This window comes from Pseudophryne corroboree, chromosome 7 (genome assembly GCF_028390025.1).
Source record: "Pseudophryne corroboree isolate aPseCor3 chromosome 7, aPseCor3.hap2, whole genome shotgun sequence".
Lineage (NCBI taxonomy): Eukaryota > Metazoa > Chordata > Amphibia > Anura > Myobatrachidae > Pseudophryne > Pseudophryne corroboree.
In genome coordinates this window covers 125,765,012-125,788,485 of record NC_086450.1, presented here as the reverse complement: position 1 = coordinate 125,788,485, position 23,474 = coordinate 125,765,012, and the positions used below count along the sequence as shown (strand labels likewise).

At 38.0% G+C, this 23,474-nt stretch overlaps 1 protein-coding gene across 2 annotated transcripts in view; it reads right to left on the bottom strand.

The window, feature by feature from the left end:
* The window catches only part of FIGN (fidgetin, microtubule severing factor), a 167,081-nt gene that overhangs the window by 140,480 nt on the left and 3,127 nt on the right, over positions 1-23,474 (bottom strand). The window lies entirely within an intron of this gene.

Sequence of the window (23,474 nt, the reverse complement as noted above, 5' to 3'; positions counted from 1 at the left end):
GGTAGCATTTGCATGTTTTCCATGGCATTGTTTATAGAACATTTTTCTTGTACACCCATGTTCGTAAACTACCATGTAAATGTTATGTATGGTCTTCCGCATTAATTTTGATTTAGTATGTACACATATCAGTGGTTCATTTTATGATAAATAAATGATGATAGACAGATAGATAGAAAGATGGACTGAACCAGTATTCACGAGAGTTCAGACTTTTAATTGTCATATGCGCATGTGCAAAATGGACCACACAAACAGCCCTTAGAGGTGTAAGTGTTAAACTAGCAAGGTTTAGCACTCATTCCTATTGCCATTTAAAAAGTATTGGTCAAAGTCACTGATGATCACTGGCTTTGACACACCACTGCATAGTAAATATACCCCTTAGTGCAGGGGTGGCCAACCAGTCAGAGATAAAGAGTCAAAAAATCTTGTTAGGTACGTCATAGAGCCGACATTGAGCCAAAGACACGTGCAAAAATAGGGTGTGGCCTTGTCCCTGCTAGGCCACGCCCATGCTAAAAAATACATTGAAAAAGCGAGAGCCACATAAAATACATTGGAAAAGCCACTTCCACATAAAATATATCAAAAAAGCCAGATTCACATAATACACTTTAGCTCTCCTATGTGTCACTCGATCCAGCACTCTGTGGTGTCACTTCAGTCAGCTCCCCCATGTGTCAATGTGTCACTCCTGCCAGCACCCTCCTGTGTTACTCCTGCCAGCTCCCCATGTGCCACTCCAGCTAGCACCCTCCTGTGTCACTCCAGCCAGCACCCCCATTGTGTCACTCCTGCCAGGACCCCCCTGTGTCATCCCAGCGAGTTCCCCTCGTGTCACTCCAGCAGACCCTCATACGTCACTACAGCTGCCCCCCAACTTGTGCCATTGCAGCAACCCCTTATGTGTCCTCTGTTTGCCGGTGGCTCCCTCAGTTCTTAGTACCCATAGTGCTGATGCGTGTCTGGCTGGAGTGCAGCGGTTTTCGGATCTGTTGTGGTCACGTGATTTTGAGTGTCGGGAGCCACAATTGAATAAAGAAAGAGCCACATGAGGCTCAAGAGCCACAGGTTGGCCAACGCTGCCTTAGTGTGATCATACATAAAAAAAGTTACCACCAATATATATATATATATATATATATATATATATATATATATATACACACATATATATTTATATAGTTATATATATGTATAGTTATATAGTTATTTATGTGAATAGGAATGACTGGAATTTAGCCTCATTATACATAATTAAAATCAGCTACATGTGAAAGACAACAAAACAAGAGAATAACTATAGCATTTTAGTCTTTTAATTAAAGGGTTTTTATGTGCAGAACAGACTTATAAAACTATGAACCATATCCCATATCTAACCATTGGATAAATACACTATGCTAACTACTAACTGAGACCATCAGAGGGCCAAAAACCATTGCTGCTTTTTGTGCTAGTCAGTTCAAACCACTAACATTAGAAGGGTGATCTGGTGTGGTTATGGGACCACAGGCACAGCCCATTTAATGCCACCACACAAAATAATAATAATAATAATAATAATAACCAAAATGTGAGCTTATTATTTTGAGAAAAAGCTTTGACTGGATATGTTCATGATACCCTCTCCTACCTGTAGTGGATTGCCGTGTTGGAGACAGATGCTTCTCCAACAAGCAAGTGACTAACCGATAGGTAGATGCGCTTTGCAGAAATGCACAGTATGGATTGGTTATTCATTCACAGGGGATGTTGTCAGGGGTGTCACTGCTATTCCGTTTTAAATTTGTCACCTACTGTAGATCCCATCAAGACACAGAGGTCTATTAACTAAAGGGGGGTACACACGGGGCGATGTTCAGCTAATTTCTAAGCAATCTGACTAGATTGCTTAGAAATTAGCTGAACATCGCTCCGTGTGTAGAGGTGCCGGCAACAGCGATGCGCGGTCCCGCGCGTCGCTATCGCCGGTGCTACATTGGCCTGCATGCAGGCACAATCTAGCAGGTCGCTCATTTCACCACTGGGTGAAATGAGCGGCCCCCGTGTCCTCCACCCCTCCCCAGTCTCGCTCAGCACATTGCGCTGTGTTGAGTGGGGGGAGAGATGTGTGCTGAGCGCTCAGCACATATCTCTGGGGAAATCTCCCCGTCAAAACGGCCCTTAAGCCTTGGTTTGAGATAAAGTGGACAGAGATAACACACCAACAAACCAGCTCCTGACTGCCATGTTACAGGCTGGGTTTGAAAAATTAGTTAAAAGCTGACTGGCTGATACTTTATTTTTGTCCACTTTACCCCCATCCGAGGCTTAGTAAATAGAACTCACAATTTTAACAGTATGGGTGAAAAATTAGCAATGGGGCTTTTCCCCCTTTTAACAGAGCTGTAATTGATCGTCAAGTGAACATTGAACAATGTATTTTAAATTCATGTTTCATGTCTAAAAATATCAAACCTACAAAAGGGGAGAACCATGTTTTGTACTCAGTCTATCAATCAATCCCCTAAGAACATTACTTATTACTTGACAGGATGCATATTCTTTCAGCTCATAAAACAAATGCTACTACTGGTTTTAAGTGACTGGTCAATTTTAAAAACCATGGATTATTTCAAACAATTTCCAATGAGACTATTGTAACAATATTAACCAAAAGAAATCAATTTCCAATAAATTGTTATGTAAGGGGACAACTGGAATATACAACTTATAATTAGAGACATTCCATGTACCCATTCTTTATTAAAACTAAATTTGAACAGAGCAAGTACAAAATATAAAAGACTTTCTGTAGTGTTCCTCATATTATTGATGACCTATGTTAAGTTGACAACATGCTAAAAACATTACCCAATAGCCCAAGAACTAGCAACATTCTGCTCATTGACACTCTATAAATACAAATAATTATAATTGGCTCTTTAAAGTCTACATGACTCTAACAGACAGTTTTAACATATTCAAAGAATGGATATTATTGAAAGCAGATTTTGGAGCTGTATGCCACATCTTTATGTGATTATGGTAGAGTGTAGAGTGCCTTTGCACAATCAAGGAAACAAAAACATAAGATTAAAAGCTGTAATGTCCATCAATACAGATTGAATTTGTTCTGCAAAATATCTGTAATGTTAAGAACGCACATTCATTATTCTGTACGTTCAAGAAAAATAAAATCTAGGTTCTTTTCTATGGTGAACAATAGGCAATTATTGCACTACAGCCTCTGCAATACTAGCTAGATAAGGGGATTTAATTTAACTCATAAATTCCATTGTTTGACTCCCCCGAACACTTGTAATCAAGTTGTCTAATAAATTCAAACTTAAAATTATGCTTTGCTTCTGTACGGTTAAATTTTTCATATAAAAACATTTAATAGAGATAAAAAAAAAGACTTACTTAGCTAAACAAAGGGTCCGATTCAGATTGATTACTGCTGTGAGTTTTCGAACAGAGGGCGTTCAGCCATTAACTGTGCATGCACCGCAATGCGCACGCACTGCGGCAAACCACAGGAATCGCCGGTCAGCGACAGGCTGGTGCGAAAACTCTAATCGCACAGTCAGTCGCATGATGATTGACATGAGGAGGACGTTATTGGGTGGCAACTGACCGTTTTCTGGGAGTGTCAGGAAAAACGCAGTCTTGCCCAAGAGTTTTCAGGGAGGGTGTGTGACGTCAGCTACGGGCCCAATCAGCCTGTTCTCATCACACTGTAGGAGTAAGTCCTGGGCTGCGCACAGACTGCACACACTGTTAAAAACCATTCACTGGTGAGAACAGATTTGCAGCTGTCCGCTGACTGAGGGATTTTTAGCTGCTCTGCGTACACATGCGATTGCACAATTGCATGCCGAATATACACTTCCTGTGCTGTGCCATAAATGCTGGTGGTGTAATTCAGCACACACATAAAACGTAATTTTATTTTCACACTCTTATATCACAATTCACAGTTCCTTTTTCAGCATTATACATCACTTCAGTAGGAGAGCACAATTTTAAGCATATTAAGTTTTGTCCAAGGGAACAAGCCAGGTCACAAAGCTCCATCAAGTTCCACATTTGCTACGCCATTCCGCACATTTTGTGTATTTGCGTTTGCCAGAATTCATAGTTTATGAATAGAGTTGGGACAATGGTGGTCAACAAATTCTGCTGGCTTAGGGCTGGAACTGCTGGCAAAATGTTTTTTTTTTGCATGTGTACTTTACTTGAACATAAAGAATCTGAATAAAGATTTTTGAAGGTTTGCCAACATTGCTTTGCGATTCAAAACTACACCAAAACCATCGCAGCCAATCAGGTTTCATGTGGCTAGTGTCAGGGTATATCAGCACAACATATTGTGCATATCAGACAGTGTGTATGCCCGACTGGTGTTCCTATCGGTTGCATGCGATATCTTCCTGATGGGCATGCTACAGGCCAATCGGAAGATATCACATGCAACCCAATGCAGTCTAATGAAGGACGGAATGAGGGATTATTCGGTAGTACATTACATCATTCTGGTGTGTACCGCCGATACGATATATCGGCCCATTTTCTGGCATATTGTCTGGGTACACATGGTTCTAGTGTATACCCAGCTTAAGTTATGGAATGCAACTTTAATCAAAGTTCAGAAATAACTCAGTTAGATCTATGTGTGGTTATGGTCACTTATCGTTCTTGCTAAACTGAATAAAAATAAATAAAAAAAGATTTCATTACACATTCCTTCCAACATCCTCTTTTTAACAATCACCTTATAGTTCAATAAATAAATAACTCGAAATGCAATCATACATAATTTTACATTCTTAATGAATAAACTCCAATTGCCAATTTTTATTTTTTTTAGAACTGACACCTAAAAACCTAATTATATTTAAGTAATTTGCATTAACTAAGTGTATACTTGGCTTTTTTGGCTTTTTTGCTAAATATATGTCATATAAATGAATGTTGCCAAACACAAATTACAGTTATGCAGTGAGCAAAAGACTCACAAGGTTCTATTGCTGGAGGCTTTGCCCTTAATGTGAGATGCTTAGGGCGATAATTTAGAAACCATTCTGAAAGGTCAGGATGCCAAGGCCCCTCACAGTGTGATCGGTTTCACTTACATATCGTAATTGGGACACAGTGCTAAGAACAAGATCCTTGCCCATTATTTATTATAGAAAAAATAATAATAAAAGAAAAAACTTATTTTGGATGCAGGAATTACATTTCCTTAATTTCGTTAAAATAATTGGTATTTTAGTTTAGCTATGTTTTACATTTAACTAGAGATAATAGCGTGCAAAAAAAAAAACCTAGGCAATTTAGAAGATTGTAGAAGTAGCTGGAGTATGTTGAAAACTCACATAAGTATCAGGATACGAATCAAAGGTATATAAGGAAATAAAATGTACATTTAAATTTTCACCCTGGATAAGATTTTTTTAATCTCAACATATAATCTTCCAGAGGACAAAAGACCATCTTTGAAATGACTATAAAATAAAACTCTGGTGGCTTATTTACACTAATAGCCTGTGAAATGCATGAACACATGCGATTTAGGCAAATTTAACCATTTTTTTTTTAATTTCCAATGATTCAATAGTCAACATTTTTTTCACAAGAAAACTGAATAGTGACTCTATTGCAGTTTTAAATTCTGCATTTAAATATGTGTTTCCACCAGGCATAGTGTGTTTGTGACAGTTCCTTTTTCTTTTTTTCAGTTTTTAGTGTACTTTAATGGCCTGTCATATACACAGACAGACAGCCAGATACGGGCATACAAACAATATGTCCCCCTGTAGTCCCTCCCCACTCTACCCTCTCACCTTTATGTGGAGCCTCCAGCAGCTTGCTCCTCCTCCATGCAGCATGACCTGAAGATGTAGTCCCAACTGCCTCGTTGGGTCAGAGGAGAATGTGTGCTGGGCTCCTCCAATCAGGGCTCAGCACATTGTCATGTGACCCCCTGGGTGTCTCTCACCATAGAGGAGCCTGTTACCTCAAGTATTTGTTGTATTAGTTGTTAGAATATTTCAATAATGCCAAGAAAGTGATTAAATTATCCAGACAATTGTGAAAAAGGATTATGAACTTTACTTTGGATATAAAGTTGGTGATCAGGCTAAGAAATGGATCCCGCATATGTTATGTTAGGCTTGGCAATGGCTTCAAAAATGGTTCACATCATATGCCATTTGCAATTCCTATGGTTTGGAGGGAACTGGCGGACCATTCAACTATTAGCTATTTCTGCTTAACTAACATTAGAGGAATTACATCTAAAGTCAAATATACAGTTAACTATCCTAATTGGCCATATGCAATGAGGCCTGTCTTACATAGTGAAGAGTTTCCTGTACAAACTGCCCAGATTGTGTGACCTTAAGTGATAACTCTGACTCTGATATAACTAAAGGGGGGTACACACTGAGAGATCCGTGTTTAAAATCTAAGCAATCTGACTAGATTGCTAAGATTTTAAACACTGATCTGCCGTGTGTATGCCCCCCATCGATAGTGATGCGCGGCCCCGAACATCGCTATCGCCGGTGCAGGCTCAATCTAGCAGGTTGCTCACTTCACTGCTGTGTAAACTGAGCGGCCCCCCTTCCGTCCCCCCCCCCCTCGCTCAGCGCATCGCGCTGTGCTGAGTGGGGGAGAGATGAGTGGTCTGTGTTAAGATCGCTCAGCACACATCTCTCCCGTCAGTACCCCCCATTATACTGAAGAAGAAAGCGACAGCAATCTGAGAAGTTATCATACATTCGAAGCAAGATGTTCATTAACACCTCACGTTATCTCAATGATCTTATTCAGGGATTTAAACTTGTCTAAACAACAATCTGAACTTTTAATTTATTTATTTATTATGACCAGTTATATAGAGCACACATATTCCGCAGCACTTTACATAGCATATTTGGCCATTCACATCAGTCCCTGCCCCAGTGCAGCTTACAATCTATATTCTCTACCACATGTACATGCTCACACATTCACACTAGGGTTAATTTTGTTGGGATCCAATTAACCTACCAGTATATTTTTGGACTGTGGGAGGAAACCAGAGAACCCACAGGAAACCCACGCAAATACGGGGAGAATATACAAACTCTACACAGTTAGGGCCATGGTGGGAATCAAACCCATAACCTCAGTGCTGTGAGGCAGTAATGCTAACCATTACACCATCCGTACTGCCCAGAATCTACTCCTCCTTATTGTATCTGCCATAGTGATTTCAAAGACTACTTGGAAGAAAAAGGTGTCGTTTTTTGTAAGAAAGTTCTGTTATGGAGGCTCTTGGACATCAACACCAGACAGATGAGTTGCAATTGTTCATAGACTCATTAAAAGTTAGTTTGAAGGCTGTGCTTCTACATAATGGCAATACATTTCCATCAATACCTGTAGTGCATGCTGCTATGAAAGAGACATCTGACAGTATGAATTTGCTGTTAGAAAAAGAGCAGTATTAAAAATATAAGTAAAATATCTGTGGTGATTTGAAGGTCATTGCTTTATTGCTTGGTTTGCAACTTGGGTACACTTAATTCTGCTGTTTCTTGTGTGAATGGGACAGCAGGGATAGGAAGTCTCACTACATAAGAAAACAATGGCTAAATCTATTATTATTGGGCAGAGGATGATGAAACAATTTGTAAAGGCAACTGATAAAAACTGCTGCTATTATGCATTTGAAATCTAGATTTTCAAAAGTAACTGATGCAAAACTGAAAGAAGAGATTTTTATAGGGCCACAAATAAGATCAGTAATGGATAGTGAACATTTTCAGGAACTGTTACATCCACTGGAAAAAGCACCTGGTTGTCATTCAAAATTATCTATTCCTGTTTTCTTGAATGTCATAGAGAGCAGAAAACAATCATGATATGCAGTAGTGAGTGATCTAGTGAATTCATGCTAATTTATGGGATGCAACATGTCTTTAAGACTTTACTTCTTGGACTCCCACCTAGACTTCTTCCCAGAAAATATTGGGGCTGTCAATTATGAGCATGACAAGTGTCTCTATCAGCAGATTTCTAAGACGGGAAAGAGATACCAAGGCAAATGGAGTTCCAGTATGCTGGCTGACTTTTGCTGGACCATGAAGAGAGACATCCACAATTTTTTTAGCTCATCCAGAATGAGGTGTATATTTATCATTTAGACTTACGTAAGTACTAATTTAATGAAACTTTAAACATATGTAACAAGAGCGCCCTACCTGATGGAAAAAAATCTGAATCCAAATTCAAATTCAGCATGAAAAATACATTTCAGTACAGTTCAGTTCAGTTTATTTAGTTCTTTTGAAAGAAAAAAGTTTTTTTTTTTAAATAAGCCTGTGAAATGTAGGAACACGTGCAATTTAGACAAATTGGACGATCAGCAGGTTGTAGATCGAGTGGGACTGGACAACATGTCATTAGAACTTTCCCTGTAATGGAAAAGTACTGCATTTCTCGAGTCTATCGGGAGGTACAAGATGATGTGACTATTTGAATCGCATCATATTGGCCCCACCGCTTCCCCACAGACCAGCAAATTGCAGGGTCGGGTCTACTAACATGGTGCCCACTACTGAATACATTGTGGGGGCATTTCTGGGTACTCAGAAAATCCCCTGCATGTGCCACTGTCTGCATGTGGAAGGCCATCCCACCCATTGTTTTTTTGTCCACAGCCACAATCATTAGTATCTTGTATTGTGCCCACCCCATACTGGGTGCAAAAGTTCCATCTGAAACAGTCCCATCACTGTACACTCGCTGGGAACGACCATGAAAGTTTTCTGACACACCCACGACACTCCCACAATCTGGAAAAGTTCCCTATGATTCACAGTCACCATACAATTGCCACCTACAAACTCCCAATTCACAGACAGCATTATCCACCCAAAAGACAGATCATTACATCTGCTCAATCTCAGTGCTTGTGCATATGCAGGATTCACAGCATGGTTCACTTTCTACAGTGCATGGCAGTTTGTATATATCCATGAAATCTATCTGCATTTGGACTTGTGACCGAATCAGGCTCAGGCTTCTGTCTCTGCTCTTAGAGCAACATGCCCCTTGTAATAAGGAAAATGGTTGCATAGAAATGAGAGTATGATGGACATATTTGGATAAGTGTAAACACTCCAGGTGCTTTATGTATTATATTCAGTTGAGTAATACACAGTCTTTGATATATATTAATGTCAGAGTGACATTATTTGCCCTTTAAGTCCCAAAATGTTGTCTTTAGCCATAAGCAATAAGAGATTTTGTACAAACCGATTTCAGTCAGTTCAAACAAACATAATAAAAACAAAAATCACTTAACTTATATCAAATTTCTTTCAGCCACATCTCTAGAGATACTGTAAACACCTCGGCAGAAGCATAGTATATTGGTGGACAACAATTTAATCTGTACTTTGTAGAAATGTATTTAATATCCACGTGAAGTCTGTTGTGAATAGGAAAATACAATATATATTGGGACTAATTCTGAGTTCAGACACAAGTGGCAATGTGGCATGGTCTCACGGATTTTAGCATACTGCCAAATAAGGATCAAGCAGACAGACGGACATTGCCAGTGTGTACAGATCGATCCGTCATTTGAAAGACCACACTATCCGGGAAATGGGCAGATACATCCGATTCAGACTAAGGGTCAAATTCAATTAGCTGTGATGCAGTGCCCGAGACTATTCAATTAAAGCCTGCTATAACGCCACAGAATGGGTTGTAACTAGAATGGTGCAGATGGTGCTCGGCACACAGCACATATACCCTGTGGATGGAGACGTTATGACTTCTCTCCCAGTTCATTCCCACAATGCCCTGTGCCAAATAACAGGATGGCCGTGGTGTTGGGGTGGGCAGCACTGACAGGCTCAGCACACTAAGCACTGAGCAGGAGTCACTGTCAGGAAAAGAGGCGGAAAGAGCAGAGGAAGAGGATTGAGGTCAGAAGCACCGCCGTTCAATGGGTAGGGCTGAGGAGGAGGAGGAATGATGACGTGAAGATGGAGGAATGCTGATGATGATGATGAAGAGGTGGAATGTGGAGGAGGAATGAGAAGAAGGAGGAGGAATGAGGAGAAGGTGATTTACTGTGGCATAATGTTTATAAGATGCTCTACTGTAGCACAATGTGTATAAGGGGCTCTGCTGTCTGGCGTAACATGTATAAGGGACCCTACTGTGCAGTTTAATGTGAATACTGGACACTACTGTGCTGTGTAATGTGAATTGGTACTATTCTGTGGGCAAGCCCTTTCACCACGGTGTCATGCTCCTAACCCGGTTTTGAAATTATGAGGGAAGGGGTCACAAATTCTCTTTCTGGCACAGGGCACCAAAATATCTAGTTACAAACTGCCTACAGGCGGCACTTATGCATGTTAACCCATAAATTCCAGGATAACCTTTTCAACCCTCTTCCTTGTGCAGTAAGATATCAAGGCTAATTAAATCTGTCCATAAAGGGTACATTAACTAAAGCGGTGGTGTTGTTGCCCATAGCAACCAGATTCTGTCTACTATTTTCTAGAAGCCCAAAGCGTAGTGGACAAGTGGAATAGCCTCCCATCGGAGGTGGTAGAGGCTAAGACAGTAGAGCAATTTAAACATGCATGGGATAGATATAAGGATATCCTTACAAAGAAATAAGGATCAATTAAGGTTAGAGATAAAAAAAAAAGGGGCAGACTAGATGGGCCAAGTGGTTCTTATCTGCCAACAAATTCTATGTAATGATAGAATCTGACTGGTTATTTTGGGAAACACCCTACTTTCAATTTTAAAAACTTTAGTAAATCTACCTCTAAGTCCAATTATGTATATCTGCACATAAACTCAACCAAATAAAGCCAGGATATTGTAATTACAAATTAAAGGTTCCTCCAAGAAATATATAAATATAACCAAGTTAAGGGGGGGGAGATGTTTTTAATGTTTTGCAGAATTGAGTATGGGAAATATTCAGAAGCAAGTACATGATTGTCAATATCCACCTGTAGTATTGCAAATCCATCACATATTATAAACATTAGAGTTCAGTTAGGGCATGTCGACACAACTGCAGGTCATTAAGAGTAGACACTCCGGTTTCCAGATGTATCTTTTGCACATAGTGTAGGCTGCTACAAGTGTGCCCTGATGACGACAACTAGTAACAGATAAAGGTGGTCATTCCGAGTTGATCGCAGCCAGCAACATTTTGCTGCAGGTGCGATCACCAAATGCCGCCTCGACGGCCCCCCGACAGGCGCCGATGTCAATTACTATGCGGGATAAGATCATATGGTGAAGGGACGCACACGTGCACTATGGCCAGTGCGCGTGTGTAGACCCCATGAACGCGGCCGCTGCATGCAAATGCAGCGGCTGCATCCATCACTGAATAGCACCCTTAGTCACCTGGGCTCAAGTATGGCTATGCTTAAAACCTGGACTGCTAGTGTGCCTTAAGGACTGTGGTTGGGAAGAATCAATTTTAATTAAACTCTGCGTCAAGCACACTGTGCGTGGGCATTAGAGACAGTGAAGGATGCCAGGGAATATTCAGTCTACAATATTTATTTTGCCAGTAGATTTAGCTGTGTTTGCTAAATCCTCTGTATTCTACTGAGTGCTTCTGTAAGAAATAAGTGTACTCCCAAATTCAATAAAAATTATTTATAAGCATGACTAATGTGGAATTTCACTAGAAGCATGCTGAAAACGAAGACGCTACATAATATATATTAAAAGAAGTGATCTCCTGCTGCTTTACTTCCTGAAATCACTTGCAAAGCATTTAATCATTAATGAACTCTAACTATATAAAGCAAAAAAGTGTTGCAGGAAACGCATACCAGACTTAGAAAAAGTACAATGTACAGGCATAGAAACCAGCATACAGCAGACTATAATACCTACATCCCAGTGGACTTTTCAGATATTCCTCAATGGTTTCATAACAATTGTCATTGCTAGTACATTCTAATGAGTATTAGGGCATTCTAACCACACGTTTTACTAAGCTTTTGTAAGTCTCGGTGTTCCTTTGTCCTACTATGAGTAGATCAAAAGGTTTTACAAGGTTATGAAAAAAATAAAAAGGTTTCTTTTATTTGATGGTATTCTAATGAGTGCACTTACATACAGAATGGAGATAGCCATTTTTTGGACTGAGGGGTAGATGTATTATTGTAAAGTGCAACGAAATTTGCTGCGCTATATAAGAAACTGTTAATAAATAAATAAATAAATAATAGTGGCACATATTGTGCCTATATAGCTCTTCCTGCTTCGTCTATTTACCGGGGTGAAGCAGCAAGCTACACTGATGAGACGTATAAATATCTCTGGCAATCCCTCCCAGCACCCACAGCACATCAGCCTAGTGCTGATGCGTTGTGTCTCTTCTCCTGACCAGCTCCACTGGGCATGTGCGAGATCTCACTACTATCGCGAGATCACCCGTGTGCAGCCTGGAGCTGCAGCCATGGGCAGAGCTGTCACTGCTGTGCTGGGGTAATGAACGTTCACATATTGGGTGGCACAGCAATAGCAGTGCCAATAATGACAGCATAGCACCCTTATCCTGTGGCACACATCTCCATTTTAATACACGGGGGAGAAGCGATATCAGCCCCACATAAAGTGCACCCAGAGCCGGCCTTAGGCATAGGCAAACTAGGCAAGGGCCGGCTCTGAGTGCACCGATACCACTAGTCCCCCCTCCCCACACACACACACACACACACACACACACACACACACACATAATGCCAGTTTATATATCTTGACCTGAATGACTAATTGAAGAAATTGCAGTGATCACCTTTGCTAGCAGCCATCTGTGACATTACTAAGGCATCGCCCACTGAGTTGATTGGCTACATTCTCATGGATATTAACTACAGTTGATGTCTGCAATGTGTGTAGGTCTTGGTACATTTTAAAACTGTACATTCATTTTTTAATTATCTTTCCATGAAGGCCTTATAATATACAATCAGTATAATATACAGTATATTTCACATATCCATAAGCCACCTTTTCAACACAACAAATTCACAATTTACCTAGGGGCTAATTCAGTAAGGATAGCAAATTCTGCTAATCAGCAGAATTTTGCAAGACCGCCAGCATACTGACCGGCGCCTCCCCCCCCTTCAACAAGCAGAAATTATGATCGCTTTGCAATTTCTGCTTGTCAGCAGAAACTAAAGATGACTCCTGTCAGTCCCGGCGCCATCTTACCTGTCATGTGTGATGTCACACAGCCACCGCCACCACCCCCCCGATATGCCCCCGTGCGTGCCGCACCGCCCACCGTTCGGGTTGCCCCGCCCCCGCAACGCTCCGTCTCCTCCCTGGAAATGGAGCATTGCCCGCCCCGCAACCGCCTCTGCCTGATTGACAGGCAGAGGCAATCGCATTTTCTGCGGAACCCCCACAGAAAATGCGGGCACATGTGCAGGACGGGCGCTGCGTATGCCAGCATCTTTTCAGCAAAAATTCCGATTGGATCTCACACTGTGATCCAACCTGAATTAGTCCCCAAATCTGTGGCAAGGGGCTTCATTGTGCTCGTCCTCCTGCCGGCATTCTGGTGGCTGGGATCCCGGCATACCATACCCAGCGCAATACAGCCATATGTTAATACAGTTTATATCATTCATAGTGAGCAAGAATTCACTATTTTCACAAGAGCCTGGCAGCTCGACAAACACACCATTAATGAGACGTGTTAGAGAATGACACTGTATCAAGACATTACATTGATCTTGTACTTTCTATCATGGCTTCCAAGAAACCTAAATTAATCTTTCTGTGCAGCCAGATCTTCAACATCAAGTCACATACAGTGTCTGTCTTTTTGTAGCAGAATATAAAAATACACATTTTTCTCCTCTTTTAGTTTACAAAACTTTGGCACGATCACTTCATTTAAATGTTAACTGCTAATTATTGTTCATCCCACTTAATGTCTTTCAACTGTCAACATTAGTTAAACAACTTTCAGGATCTTTCTTTGATTACCCATGTCTGCACATATGCCAGATTACAAGCAATGTTATCACCAGAGATAAGATTTGGATTGTACGAACACTTCAAAGCATATCTGTTGTCATGGAGATATTAAACATTCCAAAATATTAAAAGCATACCTGTACTAAGGGGGTAAAACTATAGTGTTATTTACTTAAAGTAATAATCATGTGAAAACCTCTGAATACAATATCGATAAGAAACTAACTTTAGAAGACAGTTTTACCCACTGAGATATAGGATTCTACATTCCTTTTGTATTCCATTGGAAAGACCAATTCTCAAATCAAACTACATTTTCTTTATACAATTTGAAAAGAAGGGGAAAGCTAGAATTATTCTTCAAAAAATTCTTAAGAAGCCAAATTGTTCTTATCAAAATAGTTGCCTGGAGCTGGAATTTGCCCACTGAGACTTTTTCTATGTTAATTGCCTCATTGTAGCGAAAGAGGATTTCGAGAGTGGAAAATAACTCATCTCAACTTGCCTTGTGGCTTTGAAACCACCTGTTGATATTTGTAGCCTTACGTAAGTGGGTATTTAAAGAGAAAAGCCTTAAGAATGAATAGGTTTTGACTAAAGAATAATAATACCAGAATAAGTAAAACTGAAGCAGACAGCTTATTTTTTTAAACTGTCCATATACATGTTGGCTTCCAAAATTAAACTTTTTGTATGACTAACCACAAATGTAGGGCCTACAGCAGTCTGACACATTATCATTTGTGGGAATGTATAAAATATGTTAAAAATAAATATATCTATATATATATATATATATATACGCAAGGTAAAAACAGTTGTCACTCCAGGCAATATGCAAATGATCAAAAGACTCAAATGTAGTGGTAGACTACTACATTTGTATATTGCCTGGAGTGCTGTTTTTACCTCACATATAGTACACCGGAAGGTGTTAGTGAGGCACCCGGCTAGTTGTTCAAGTTACTGCGAGTGCCGGACCCAAGTTTATCTATCTATCTATCTATCTATATACATATATATACACACACACACACACACACACACACACAGACATCTCATATATACAGTTTGGCTGCATTTCTTGTTTGGCAACTTGAATTTCAAAACTGATTTGCTAGTGCACTTCAAGTTCCGAAGGCGATCACGCAGCCATGGAGGGATAGATTTCTAAATTGAGACATAGAGTGTGCCCATGTCAAAACTGGTCACCAAATGAAAAAATAATAAATAAAAAAATAAACAATCTATAACCCATCTCATTACTTCTATAATAGTTCATCATAAAACCTGAAATGACATGTTACAGTAAAGACTAATCCACAACTCATTCCACTGCTCATATAAGTAATTTGTAGAAGTATAATTACAATTATTCCAAATGCGTATCCTCAAGTTGATGAAAAAAATCACCCAAATAACAATCAGCTGAAAAATAGACGAAAGAAAAATCAAAAACACCTTTTTCCGTTACTGATGGTGTTGAAGTACATACCTCATAATGGCCATACAAATAATACAATAAGACATATATAAAGTCAACAGTGTTAGATATTCCAAGAGTTGCAGGATCACACCAGGAAAACATAGGATCAGGTCTGTATCTCACTGCACTTGGAATCAGAATCATGACAGAACCCATTAACACTCTGCTTATTACCACAGCCATGTCTTCATTCACCCAGTTGAAATGGGCAAAAAAAAAAAGTATTTGTGTACTATCAACATCCAGATGAAATTATTATTAGAGGTACCTACAAAATGTTCTGATATGAAAGGATTTTTCCCCCCCACATTTCTACACACAAGCAACCGAAGATTAAATATAGGCTCACGTCTTTCTGTTCCCAGAAACAATCTTGTAAGCATCTGGGTTTGCAGAGGCATAAAAGAATCTAGTTACCTTTTTTTGAGCCCTTTTGATTTGGCTGTTCATAGCAGAGCCATTCCTGAGTGATGTCAAAAATAGCTTTTGAAAATAAATAGCGAGCCAACAAGTGCATTCAGATATATTCTTGTTGGACTTTCCACTGCAGATTTCTGCTGGAACTTGAAACGGCTGCTTGATTTAAATGTATCTTAGACATCACATTGTGATACCAATAGCCTGTTAGGTCTATGGAAAAGCCAAGTGTTCCCGGCAAAGTCTACAAATAGAGCCTTCATCAACCAACAGCGGGATGTTTAACCCCCGGTTCCAGACAGTGGTGCCACTCAAAGAATCATTCATTATTTCTCAGCTAGAAAGAACAATATCTCAACAAAATAAACCTTTAATTATAGGTAAATGGGTTAGTGTGGTAGAATCACGAGACGGTAAATATTTCAAGGGAAAAAAAAGAAAAAAAAAAGCAGTATACTTTTTTTGCACTCTTATCAGAAAGTAAAACTTATGAATCAAACTTGTTAATTCTAAGGAGCAATTACATAATCAGTGGGTCTAAGTTCAAGTTTTCCTTTTTTGTAAGCAGATAAGAAATAACTGAACTTGTGATTCTGCTGCTGGTTCACTCGTGTTTAAGCTAAAGAGAATGGCATTGTAATATACAGAATTCTCTCACAAAGTTCCTCAGTGAGAAATGCAACACTCTTTACAATCAAGAACATTCACAAACATCTTCATGAATGACACTTTTGTGGTTCTCATCTAAAAAATGTTAAGTTAATGGTACTGAAAGGCAAATGGTTCCTCTGCTGAAGACGACCCGCATGTGGAGATCAAGAATTTGCAGGTAGTTGGCTAAACTTATTTACAGAGCTGTTATTAAATTAGAAAAGGTTTGTTTAATTTAAAAAAAAATTACAAGTAACAATAAACGCTGCACAATCAAAAAAGATAACAACTGCAACAAGATAGCACATAAAGAACCAGACACATACAGCACAGTAAAAATAAATAAACAAAAATGTCATTCCAATGAAAGGGGGGATAACGCCAATTATGTGACAGCTGATGAAATAATGAACAACACATTGCAAAAAGGACTTAACACATCTGTTGCTAAGACTATCTACAATATATGGCACATAATATGAGGGGGGAGGGGGAAAAAAGGGGGAAATTGCTTTACTCAAAGTTTAATTACCCCAGAATAAAAAAAAAAAAAAAAAAAAGAAGGCGTGAGTATTAAGATAAAGAAGATTTGGAAAAAAAAATAAGCTACTATATCCCCACAATTATAGTTACCATGTCTCTGAAATACTAAACTACAACCTCTGGCACCCTCCGCCACCCCCCCTCACCCCCCCCCACACACAGACACACATACATGTATTCCCTTTGCATCCCAGAAGATCACTTACAGTTCCCAAAAATACTTGTTATAAAAAATGTCATAGATAAGTAAAAACAATAGGCATAAGATTGTCCAAGATACAAAAAAATAAAACAACAATTCATGTGCAATGATTTGCATAATAAAGTGTACCTGTATCACACACACGAGGTGAGACAATGGTCAGCCTTTGATCATGACTTCCCTTGAACAGATGATCCGTGATATTATTATAATGTTTATGCATTCAATATCTTTTATCTGTTCTCATTGCTGAGGATGATCACAAATATTTGCCTACTAAAACCTATGTGTGGTGTTCTTATTTCTATTAAGATGCCTTACTGTATATTCTTCCCACCTATCTGTATCAGCAACAGGTAGTAAATGGCTTCTAGTTTTAGGACAAATGTAAATTAGGTCTTTTTCCACAATCCACTTCATCCGTAACACACTTTTCTTCTCTGATCTTAACTCAGTTATTTTTCAAATGCAGTTAATTACGCTGCACTAATGAATTGAACAACATTAAATAATTCTACACAGGTTACTTCAACTAGAAAAACAATAGAGACCATTTATAATGCATTGTGCAATTTTTGTATAAGTTAACCATTTGTATTGCAACACTTGTGCACTTTACCTCCCATCAGAACAACTACATTACCATTTGTTATAAATGCCCCTTTTTGGATGGCATGGTTATCACATGGGTAATATTAATAGGCCATTCAGTAGGCACTACAGACAGAACAAATCTGTCCTTGGCATTTACACAAGACTGCATTCTATTCCGCTTAAAAGTTTCTTACCAAAACAAATGTTTACACCTCGAAAACAATGTACAAACACCAGCTCGTTGATCTCAGTTGTAGTGATTACTCCAAAGTGTTTCACAGGAAGAACAGAATATAATTAAGGAACAAAATGTATTTATTAGTAGTCAGTGCTGCAGTCACAGTCCGCTCTATTACAATCTTTTTTTTAAGAGGACTAAGGAAATGAACAAATTTGTCAAATTTCAACACATGTGTATCCAATTAAGAAAATAGAATTTGAACACACCCAGCTATTCTGACCCAGAGTAATGATCTATTTCCACAGGTGTGGCGCTACCTGACAATCAGAACAAAACAGACTAAAAAAAAACAAACCACACAGTACGGTATGTACAACACATGTAAAATCCCCTAAAGCTATTGTAAATACTGGAATGTATACAGCTAGTACACTGAAATAGGACATTGGCCAACATTTACTGAAATTAGTTATTGCAGATTTATTTGCCTAACTTAATGCAACAGGTGGCACAGTTCAACTATCACACAATTAGATTATAGAATACTGGAAAGATTTAGCGAGATGTAAAACAGTGGCAGTCGTATTTGTGCCAGCAGTAACCACTTCTTAACTATTATATATATATATATATATATACATACACACACACTCACACACACTCTCACAAATACATGTTTCATGTGTACCTATTGATGTTCGATTCAACACAATGCTTTTTACCATAATTTTTATTTAGCAATCAGGTGCAGAGGTTATATATAAGACTCACGCGTTCATTGACGTGAAACCACTCTTACTAAAATTAAAAGGACACCTGATGACTACACAGGCACAAAAACACTAAATGTGCAGCCAAAATTAAGTCAAAATGTTTCAGTTTAGTAATATTCATAAATCAGTGTAAATGGGATAATCGGATAAACAGTAAACTATATACTGTATTAGTATGTATGTATGTATATATATATATATATATATATATAGGTCTTGAAAATATACAGAGAAACTGGATCTTAGAACTGAATTAGTGGGAAAACAGCTTTTATATAATATGAGAGAAAACAATACCCTACGGCTGACAGTGAAAGCTATACAATATTATAGCGCATATGAGGGAAACATCATCATATCAATGTGTCGACTATTTAACAACTAATCTAGAGAAATTAGGGAAAATTCAAGCTCAGTTAATCATTCTGTGTTAGAACGCTAGCGTATGTGGGAGATTTTTTTTTTTTTTAATGATAGAAATCATCTTTAGCCTGCCTGGATGGGGTTAAGTGAAGTCACTGAATACCTCATTCAAGCAACAATTAAACCTCTTCCCCAAACAGGTACCATGCGGAACTGAAGACCCAGATTCATTGTAGACACAAAATCAAGGAAATGTTCTTTTCTATTTTAAAACTAAACGTTAACCTCTAAAGTACCAGTGGCTCGGAAAACCTTTGCTGTCCTTATAAATAATAACAAATGACATTACATTTTGCAAGTCAATACTTCGGAAAAGGTTCAGATTGCAGACTGATTGCTCTGCAAATGGAAAAGAGATAAAGAAAAACAAACAATACCCTAACTTTGTGGAGGTATTAACACATCCAGCTGTGGCGTTGAGTGGGTTAAACTCAGGATTGCAGTAAACATGCTGGCATGGAAGATTTCACCCATCCATGTCCCATTATGTGACAAATCCCAAGCTTTAGAATGATTCTTTCATAGAGAGCAGTGTCAAAAAAAAAATTCTTCTTTTGTTCAGGCAAAACAAAAACACAGAATTAGCAGCAGTTTGTGTCTAGCTGTGAACTAAGTTAATATACACTGCTGTTGGGGATGTGAATGCAGAGTTCCTGGCAACAGCCAGCATTTCCATGCTGAAGTAATTACAACACATTTTCGTATTAGCGTTTCCTAATTGCAGGAAATTAGACTCATGCTTTATTAGGACAAGCATATCATATATAAAAGAAGAGAAAAAAAGCTGCCATGCTCTTTAATCCAATATACATAAAATGCATGAAAATAAGACATAAAAAGAACCATTTAAAAAAAAAAAAAAAAAGGCTCTGCCATCCTCCACTGCAATGCATACAGTGATAATGTCATATTACTCCAATGTAAAGATCTAGTGCAGGGTTGTCTAATAACGGGACCCTGTCCCTATATCATCAAGGTTTTATTAAAAGGTTTTTGTTAAAAGATGAAAGTCTAGAGTTGTTTGCCCATCTATATCCAGTCATTGGTGGATTTTGCACGTAACATTATTTATCGCCAAGCAACACAGCAACGTACATTGTTCCAGGAATATGACATAGGTAGGTTATGCCCGAAAGCATTTAAATGTTAAAAAAATATATGTTTTGATAATAACTATTCTGCTAAACATTAAAAGTCTAATCTATTCTAATACACAGAAAGGCAGCCACAAGTGATCTTATGTAGTACGACTGTATTTCTAATGGGTTTTGCATAGAAATCTATACTCACCTAACAACATACTGTATTAATGAAGGTTTATTACATACCATTTATATTATTTTAAATAATGTTTAATTTTGGGTCCTTTTTTCATTATTGAATGGATTCTAGTTTACATAATATTACCTACATTAAAGTACACTTAAAGGAAAGTGTAATGTGCCACGGATATATTATGTAGTATTTATCATTATTAATATCATTATTATTATTATTATTATCATACAGAGTGCATTGGATATTCCACTGCAGACACCCCTTTATCTACCTGCCTGCTTTGTGTGACTGGCAGGCAGCGGATAGTCTGCTTTGTTGTGCAATCTGCAAACACGTGGAGTTTCCATTAAAGTCGGCAGAAGCTCATGAGATATGTCACAGAATCTACTATCCATGTCACCCGCTTGCCCTGAACTTGCAATATTGTGTTCTTCCCTGGCAACAGAAGGGTTAACATTACGCACATACATATGGTTGTCTGATTAAACTGCTGTCTCTACAACTCCAGTACTACTGTAGCTTTAGTCTACAGTATGTTTAAGAACAGCAACAGGAAAAGAGCATCTTACAGTAATTGTTCAGTCAATCCCTGTGTAACTTATGCTGCAGTGAATGCACTGCTGTATTCTGCAAAGTTTCCCCTCTCTCCTGCTATATTTGTTTTTCTGCACAACAATTCATTATTCCATGTGCTGATGAAATTCTCATTCTGCAGATCCATTTTCTACAGTTACTACCAGAGACTCATGTAAGAAACCTCCCCCCTCCCCCTGAAACAAAACTACAAATATATCAATTATTCAAGTTCTGCTAATCAGAAGAATACTAGACATTAATGCCTCTCAAGAGTGTCTCAGTAAAAAGGCTGTTTTGTTCCCCACCTCCAAATAAATCAATGTATCATGATACAAATCCTGGAACTCCATCTATATTCTGCCAATAAATATAGATTAACCCTCTTGCTGCCTTGGAATTCACTGTTGCACCACTGTCATCAAAGTGTTAACATTTCAAGTGTAATTTAAAGCTTGTCCCTTTGGGGAGGTTCTGCAAAGTATGCTCTCTTAACCCCTGCATTGCCAGGGACATAAAAACAATATACTATTTATTTTTCTGCTATAAACCCATATTATGTATTTTTTTTATGAATGCAACAAATAACGGTCATTCTTTATGGCACAGAACAGCTATTGTTTCTGTCTTTAAGACTTTCTTTTCTACAGCCATTTTGATTAGCTGATTAATTGTTGATTAGGAATGCGGCAAGATCAATCATTTTTGTCCAGCTCTTCATGAATACTTGCCACTAATTGAATCTGACAGTCCAGATTTTTCCTTCCACTAAATGTAAAATACAAACACATGGAGGTCTCTAGCGAGGTCTGTGGTCAAAGGGAGTTCAACAGTTACAACAGTTCCAAATGGTGTAAATAAGAAAAATTTGTTAGCTCCCTACTAAAAAGGAACACATGATACCTGTAGGTGACTAGCTTAGAAAACAAAATATAAGACCACTGACTAACTACAGTAAAACCATAATATCAATATTATCAACCCCAACTAAAGTTTACAATAATTCTAAAGACAAGTAAGTTGCATGATATTGCAAGCAAAGTCATTATTATAGTGTACTTTATACACAAATGACAAAGCACGATTACAGTATGTCAAAAGTAACATACAACCAGATTTTGGAGTACATACAGAATTCAACTAAAATGTCTCTTTCTCCAAAATCGATATTTTCCCAAACATAGACTAACCGTTATAAGACTATGATGTCATACATCAGATCAGACATCTCTTCTTGTGAAGTTTGTGAGTCATTATCTGCCAACTAACTACAGCCTATAAAAGTAAACAAAATATTTAACAGTACAGTGGAGAACTTGAAGACGATATCTTATAGTACAGTAATATACACAGAAAAATAAATATTTAGCTACTATAAAAACATGGACTATTGGGGCTCTTTAAATGAATCATAAAAAAATACAACAATGAAATAACAAAAATATGGTCATCGGAAAAATATTTGGGATTCCCCGCTTGTAAACTCCAAACAAAATCAGGTTAGAATTAATACATTAAGGAATCAAAGAGGATAGGCCAAAAGTAAAAAATACATGGAAATACTGTTACTTTTGTTTTGCTGAAGCCAGTTTGAGATTATCATACAGAAGGATAAACCAAACAAAATTACTGACTTTTTTTAAAAACTGTTTTGTGAAATGACATGGGGAAAAAAGTACTTAATTTTAATACTACCTGTTGGACTTATTAAAAGCAACCTACCAATAGCCTCATAATAAGCTGGGAGAAATACTGATACAATACAAACATTGCAAAATGTGGTTTTAATTTGTGTAACTGCTTGCTCTATGATAAATGACTTTTTAATCACCTATTTCACAGCAAGCACTGATATCTCAATGTAAAACACAGGCTAGTAAAATATGTTTATGCTATTTAAGACATATTTGTATGTGTTTTTTTTTTAAGAATAACAAAATATTAGAGCACATGTTTAATAAATACTTATGTCTCAGAAGGTGACCATAAAAAATTATTTTTGCTATAGGATAATTCTCGAGTTCCTTCTTACTGTTTACTTTAGCAAAAAAAAAAAAACACACTAAAGTCTTAAGCTAAACCATGACATTAATCACTAAACAAGCAGCATGGCACAAATGTAAACAAAACAGCTAAAATGTACACAGATTACATGTGCTAAATCACTTAAATGCTGTTAGATATTAAACATGAGCTACTTTTACGAATGTGCTTTGTCTTGTTATTTGTTTATTTTTTATATTTTGTTTAAAAAAACATTGCATAGCTAGTCCTTGTTTTGTTTTCTTAACTTGTTTTATAAATTTAGGATTAAAA